The sequence below is a fragment of the Bos grunniens genome, chromosome 5, assembly GCF_055505025.1.
Source record: "Bos grunniens cultivar Pamir isolate PY7600 chromosome 5, Bosgru_T2T1.0, whole genome shotgun sequence".
In the NCBI taxonomy this organism is placed as follows: Eukaryota; Metazoa; Chordata; class Mammalia; order Artiodactyla; family Bovidae; genus Bos; species Bos grunniens.
In genome coordinates, this window is record NC_141169.1 from 66275288 (window position 1) to 66282782 (window position 7495).

General features: G+C 38.0%; 1 long non-coding RNA gene across 1 annotated transcript; it reads left to right on the top strand.

Annotated features, from left to right (window-relative positions):
* The first annotated feature begins 155 nt into the window (after window positions 1-155).
* LOC147372303 (uncharacterized) lies at window positions 156-7068 on the top strand. Its single transcript, XR_015163985.1, has 2 exons — window positions 156-1441; window positions 6521-7068. It is a non-coding gene; the product is annotated as an uncharacterized LOC147372303 (long non-coding RNA).
* Window positions 7069-7495: the final 427 nt, after the last annotated feature.

The window sequence follows — 7495 nt, forward strand, 5'->3', positions numbered from 1 at the left end:
AGGGAAAAAAAAAGATTCAAGGACTCCGGTTGCTCTTGCTTCTGTTTTCTTGGACAAGAAGGGATTCCGAGGTATATAGATTCGAATTTTCATTTTAACTTCTGACACCAAGAAATGACGAATCCGCCAACCAGGAATGAGCGTCACGCCTGGATACGGCTGTCTGACTGGGTGCGGGCGCAGGTTGCGGCGTAGCAGACATTCCTGGTCCAGAAGCACCCTGCGGAGTTTATCTGATTTCCCCCCGTTCCTTTCTTGGATCAGGAAATAGAACTACATAGTAATGATAGGAAGAGCCCTGCGCCACCATTGCGGAGCAGCCTTACAGTTGAGGCCGCTGTCGAGATTTTAGGCGTCGCAGTGGTCTGTAGGGTCAGCGTTAGAGCCCGTCCTTTCTTCCACCTGTACCTTTCCTGATACTAAAGTCATTACTCTAGGAAAGGTGTGTATCTTTAGGGCAGCGTCATTTTTCAAAATGCAGCCCTTCTTGTTAATATTGTTAATATTTTATTATCCTGTTAATTGTTAATTATCCTGTTAATTATCTTGTTAATATTGACCTGGTATTGCAGTCCCTGCTTACTAAAAAGGCACATTTGAGGAAGCAGAAGTATAGCCGCACGATAGAATTAAAGCTAGATACTTAGATTGTAAGTCAGTGAAATTTTACTCTTGAGACAAGCGTGTAGAATTGACGTCACCTCTTTCAAGTATTTGCTCAGATTTTATTTAAAATTGCAACCTACCCTACATCCCCCTTATCCTGATTTTTAATAGAACTTACCAGTTAACATAATTTACTTACTTATTATGCTTATCTGTCTACTTTCTCTCACTAGACTGTTACATCTATGAATACACGTATTTTTATTTTGAACTATACTTGTTTTGTTCTTGGGCACTAAACAAATATTTGTTGAGAGAATGTGTTGAATTACAAGTTTTTAAGACCAATTACATAAGCATTAGTTAACTTAAACATATGCAACATTATTAAATTTGTTTCCTAAAATAGGCATATCTAAACCACCTGTCCTAATTTGATGAGAGGCCAAACCGTCTTCTAGAATGTTATGTTTGAAGAGAAACCACCAGATGGAGGTATTGCCTCAGGCCAATTCTCAGCAGAATGAGATCTGTTGGTCTAATTGATTTAATCCCTTTCAAATGTTATGGTACAATAATATTGTTAAATTTTAAAATGTGAACGCTTTAATATAGTCCAAGCAAGGAAAACAATTCCAAAATTCTTTTGACTGTAAAGCCACAATTAGATGGAGTAAGTTTAAAATTTTAAAGCTAGAAGGAACTTCAATTCCACCTATCTCAGTCACAGATGAAGAAGTGGAAAAGAGCTAAGTGATAAAGCTAGGACATCTACTGTGATCATTTGACTTCAGACTTAAAGTACATTATGATGCCTTCTGTAACTGTACATGTGGTAAGTTGATTTGCAAACTGCCATACTGTAGTTTTCTGTAGTTTCCGAAGTTAGAAACTTAAGACTTGTGTGTTCCATTGCTAGTGAAAGTTACATTCTTTGCTTAGATTTTATTCCAAGCAGAATAAATTCCAAGCAGAGTGAAGCAGAACCTATGAAATATAATAAATCTAAAAGGATAGTAAATATAAGCTTCAGAAGGGCTTTTCACACTGTGCATTTATAATTGTCTTTTAAACTAAGCAACATTTTGAAATTATAACTAGATGTGTGATTTTCACATATTAGATACGTGTTATATCTCAAATGTTTCTTTGCAATAATAATGTACTTTGTCAGAATTTCTTGTTAGACTATGTGGTCTTTTTTTTTAATTGAGAAGTCATTCACATACAATAGCATCATTTTTTAAGTGTTCAGTGGTTTTTCATATATTCATGAAGTTTGCAGCTATAACCACTGTCAAATCCCAGAATATTTTCATCACCCCAAACAGAAATTCTATACCCATTAAGCAATAATTCCCTACTGCTCTCCCCAAGGAAACCGCCCTGGTTGCTTCCCTCAAACCAACATTTGAGGGTTCTTATTTCACCACTTCCTCACCAACACTTATTTTTGACTTTTAACTTATGGCATGGTATCTCATTGTGGATTTGATTTGAATTTTCCTGGTGACTAGTGATGTTGAACATCTTTTCAAGTGCTTATTGGCTATGTGTTTATCTTCTTTGGAGATATGTCTACTCAAATCCCTTACCTATTTTTTAATGAATTATTTGTCATCTTATTGTTGAGTTGTAGAAGTTCTCTATATATTTTGGAAACTAGACCTTTATCAAATACATGATTCACAAGTACTTTCTCCAGTTCTATGAATTGTGTTTTCCCTTTGTTGTTAGTATCCTTTAATGCACAAACTTAAAATCCGATGAAGCCCAATTTATGTATTTTTATTTTTTAGCTTGTGCTCTTTGTGTCATATCTAAAAAAATATTGCCTAATCCAGGCTCACATCGATTTACACCCATATTCTAAGAATTTTGTAGATTTGTCTTTTACATTTATGTCTCTGATCCATTTTTAATTGTTTTTTGTGTAATTTATGAGGTAGGAGTCTAGATTCATTTTTTTACGTGTAAATATTCAGCTGTTCCAACACCATTGTTGAAACTGATTTTTCCATTAAATGGTCATGTCACTCACTCTGTTGAAAACCAGTTGACCATAAATGTACAGATTTGTGGACTTTTCAGTTATTTATGGACTTTTCAGTTCTAGTCCTGGGATGCTTATGTCTGTTCTCATGTATTGTTCTCATACAATACCATCATGTAGCTTTGTGATAGATTTTGAAATCAGGAATTATGAATTCTTTAACTTTGTCCTTTTTCAAGATTGTCTTGGCTGTTCTAGATCCCTTGCATTTCCATATGAATTTTAGGATCAGTTTGTTAATGCAAAGAAAGGCAATTAGAATTTCAGTAAGGATTGCACTGACTCTGTAGGTTAATTTGAGAAATTTCGCCATCATAATAGTGAGTCTTCCCCATTCACAAACATGGGATGTTTTTCCATTTATTAGGGTCATCTTTACTTGTTTTTAGCAATATTTTGTCGGAGAAAGAAATGGCACCCACTCTAGTACTCTTCCCTGCAAAATCCCATGGGCGGAGGAGCTTGGTAGGCTGCAGTCCATGGGGTCACTAAGAATCGGACACGACTGAGCGACTTCACTTTCACTTTTCACTTTCATGCATTGGAGAAGGAAATGGCAACCCATTCCAGTGTTCTTGCCTGGAGAATCCCAGGGATGGATGAGCCTAGTGGGCTGCAGTCCATGGGGTCGCAGAGTCAGACACAACTGAAGCGACTAGCAGCAGCAACAGCAGCAATATTTTATAGTTTTCAGTGTACAGGTCTTATACTTCTTTGGTTAAACTTATTCCTGAATATTTTGAGCTTTTTTGAGACGAAGGGTTCTTAACTTGGCATCATACAAATCCATAGATAGACTTGTGGGAGACTGTAAACCTACTGAAATTATCTCTAGAATTTTCTCTCTCTGTGTACATGCATTTTTTTCCCAGAAAGACAATCTAGCACTTCCATCATACTCTCTTTGATACACAATTTCAAAATACTCTTGAGAGAATAGTTACAAGGAACACCCATGCACTTAACACTCATCTGTAATAATCATCAATTTATGGCCATACTTCAGAGTCACTCTTGCTTCATAATTATCCCTACCATTTGTACCCAGTCTCCCCACAACCCACACACTAAATTCTTTGTAACGAGGCTGCTCACACTTGGACCTGTCAGCTGTGGCTAGGGGAGCAGTTCAGTTCCGTTCAGTCACTCAGTCATGTCCAACTCTTTGTGACCCCTGGACTGCAGCATGCCAGGCCTCCCTGTCCATCACCCACTCCCGGATTTTACTCAAACACATATCCATTGGGTCAGTGATGCCATCTAACCATCTCATCCTCTGTCGTCCCCTTCTCTTCCTGCCTTCAATTTTTCCCAGCATCAGGATCTTTTCAAATGAGTCAGTTCTTCACATCAGGTTGCCAAAGTATTGGAGTTTCAGCTTCAGCATTAGTCCTTCCAATGAATATTCAGGACTGATTTCCTTTAGGATGGACTGGTTGGATCTCTTTGCTTTCCAAGGGACTCTCAAGAGTCTTCTTCAACACCACAATTCAAAAGCATCAACTCTTTGGCGCTCAGAACAGTGCCCACTGGAAAATCATATTTGCTTTCATATGCACCATATGCATGAATAAGGGTGCAGGAATGGGGAAGTTATAGAAGCTGGACACAATAGGTATTCACTATAGTTCTTTTCTAATACCAGCATTTGTCCTTTGGGGGTGGATGTGGCAGGCGTTAGGTACAGTATTAATGGCTCGTCCTAAACTATGTCTTACTGTGATTGCCCTCTGTTCCAGAGGACACAACACAAGCCACAGTAGCACAGAGTCTGTGGTCTCTTTTATAGACTGCCTCTTGACCAACCCTACCCCTTCCTCCCACCTTCCCCTTTTCCCCAAGGGCAAGACCGGCTTGTCTCTCTATCAAAGTTATTATACCAGAAGTGAGAGCTTTTCTCTCATTGCTTTATTGCCTCTCAAACCTCATTATAGAATGGGGGATATTTCTTATTTTGAAATTCTTGCCAGCTGGAGAAACTTGGGATAAGGAACAGTTTTATTTTCTGACCCAGGAAGTCTGGGCTCTCTGTATTTCCTCCAAATTCTTCTTACAAACTGAAAAGCTCTCTAGTGCCTTTCTCTCTTCCCATACCTTATCATACTCAGTGCTAAGAAGCCAGATGACACTATCAATATTCTTCCTGGAAATATATCAGTTCAGCAAGTTCATTTATCTCTATTTCAAGTTACCACAGGCAGCATTTTTATCCACTATTCCACAACTGTTTACCACAGTTCACTCTTTTCCAAGCCTTCGTTAATATTTTCTCACCACCTTTATATCCTTTCCTAAAATAATTTTTGCCAGTCCTCCAGCTCTCACTAACAGCCTCTTCATTTTTCCAGCCCCCACCCACAGTATGGTTCCTAAGTCAATGCATGTACATAAGGTAAAGTCGCTCAGTTGTGTCTGACTCTTTGCGACCCCGTGGACTGTAGCCCACCAGGCTCCTCCGTCCATGGGATTCTCCAGGCAAGAATACTGGAGTGGGTTGTCATTTCCTTACATGGGGAAATGCAATTTTTACGTACCGTATCTCTTTGGTACCAATTTCTAGGTCAGTTATTTACTGCTGTGTAACAAACTGCTTTGAAATGTAGGGACTTAAACCAGCAGTAAGTAGTATTTATCACAATCATATGGATTGGCTAAGCAGTTCTTTTCCTGATCTTGCTGGAGGTTATTCACGCAGCTATATGCAACTGGTACACTGGCTGAGTTGGTTGGCTTCTCTCTGCATGTGGTGGTTCATCTTCGCAAAGGCTAGACTGATCTTGACATGGCTGTGACAGTGCTGTAGTCCTAGGTATAGACCTAACAGAAATGCATGCACATGTGCACCAAGTGACATGTACAAAAACATTTATGTAGCATTATTCATAAAGAATAAAAAACTAAACACCCCAAGTGTCTGTCAGCAGTAGAAGAATTCATAAATTGCTGTGTATTTACATAATGGAAATCTATAACAAAACAAATAAAAGAACTAGAGTTGTATCCTGGAGACATCTCATAAACACGTTACTGAGCAAAAGCAGCAGACACCAAAGAAAGTATATTATGTATGATTCCATGGATATAAATTCAAAATCAGGCAAAGCTATCATGACTGAACTATAATGTTAATTTTGGGAAAGGAGAAATGGGGTAGGAGGAAGCACGAGGAAAGTTTCTGGAATGTTTAGATATTCTCTTTCTTGACCTGACTTGTTTGCTTCTTTAATAATTCACTGAATAGCATATTTATATTTTGTGTGTTTTCCTGTTTGTGTTATATTTTAAAAATAATTTGAAGGAAGCACATTAGGATGACATTCACCTATCTAATTGGTAAATTTTTTAAGTAGTTCTGTGTGGGGAAATTGTCACTCTCACCCACAGTCCATTTACCATTAGGCAGGATCTACATACAAAATTTTAAATATACATACCCCTGACCAAAATGTCACTTTTAGGAATTATGCATATGCTTGCGCGTTTGCACAGCCACATTTGTACTATGCTGTGCTTGCAAATGCATGACATTCTGAACATTTATACAAGAAACACTTAAGAATCGTTCTGCACAGACTACAGACTTGAAGTGCAGGGAGACATTTTTTATTGTATACCCTTTGTACTGTTTGAATTTTATACCATGTACGTGAATTACTCTTTTAATAAAAGTAAACTAGCTGACTTTTTTATTTGTTTGTTTTTACTTGTCCAAGGTCATCTAGTTAAAAGTGACAGAGCCTAGATTTAAGTCCTAGGGTATCTAACACCAAAGCCCATACGATCAGCTGTAACTCTGAATTTCCTCGTGTGGAGTCTCAGTTTTCTCCCCTATAAAGTGAATGTATTTGTCTGCATTTCAAGGGTCTCTCTGGAAACCAACATGGAAGCTCCGTTATATGAACTGAATCAACACCACAGGTATGTAGGAGAGATCTACTGCTGAGTCATGGCGTCAGTGCTCAGAAATCACCCCAGGACACTCCATCCACCGAGTCTACCACAATAAGACTCAGTCCCTACCAAATGAGAATACCACCTAGAAGTTGGTAGTTGAAATAAATCTGTCAGTAAATCTCGCCGGAAGCTGGGGGAGAGCAAGAGCATAATAGGTAAATATAGCATGAAATCTGCATGTTAAAATTAAATTGCACGATTAACTTTTGAGAAATTTAAGTCACTCAGCTGTGCATTGACTGTAATAACCGTTGATACAGTTGTTCACATTTTGTAGGATACGAGACAGCTGTGGTTTCCGAAGTTAGCTAACACATTTAAAAAGTGAACACAGGCGAAATGTACTAGAGTAGGACTTTGCAAATGGAATTTAAAGAAAAACTTGCTATGGTAATTTTTTTTTGCTGTTACAGTTGCACTAGCAGGAAAAGGAAATAAAGTGATGTTAGTGAACATAATAGTTGTGATTGAGATCACTGAACTAGCTTGTGTTGTTCTCAGCTAAGAAAGCGAAGTTTGAAGATTTATTTTAAAATAAACAAAATGTAATAAACCTGCAACAGACAACTTCAAAATGCACAATCAATCCTATTTACTGTCCAATGATTCAAATGATCTGTTAGGAAGAAAAAACATCTGATCAATCATTTCTCCAGCCCTGTTTTTCTCTCAAGCTCCAGTTCTGAACCTCCCACTCCTTACTAGAAAGTTCTTGTTGAACATGCATTCAAGATTCACATATCTAAAATTGAACATATGTGTTGCCCAGCTAAAAAGTAAAACAAACAAACCCCCCCAAATATGGTTCATTCTCTCCACTTTCCTGTTTCTCTGCTTAGTGATCCAAATTCTACCTTCTAGCCTTCCCTGGCTAACCTAGTG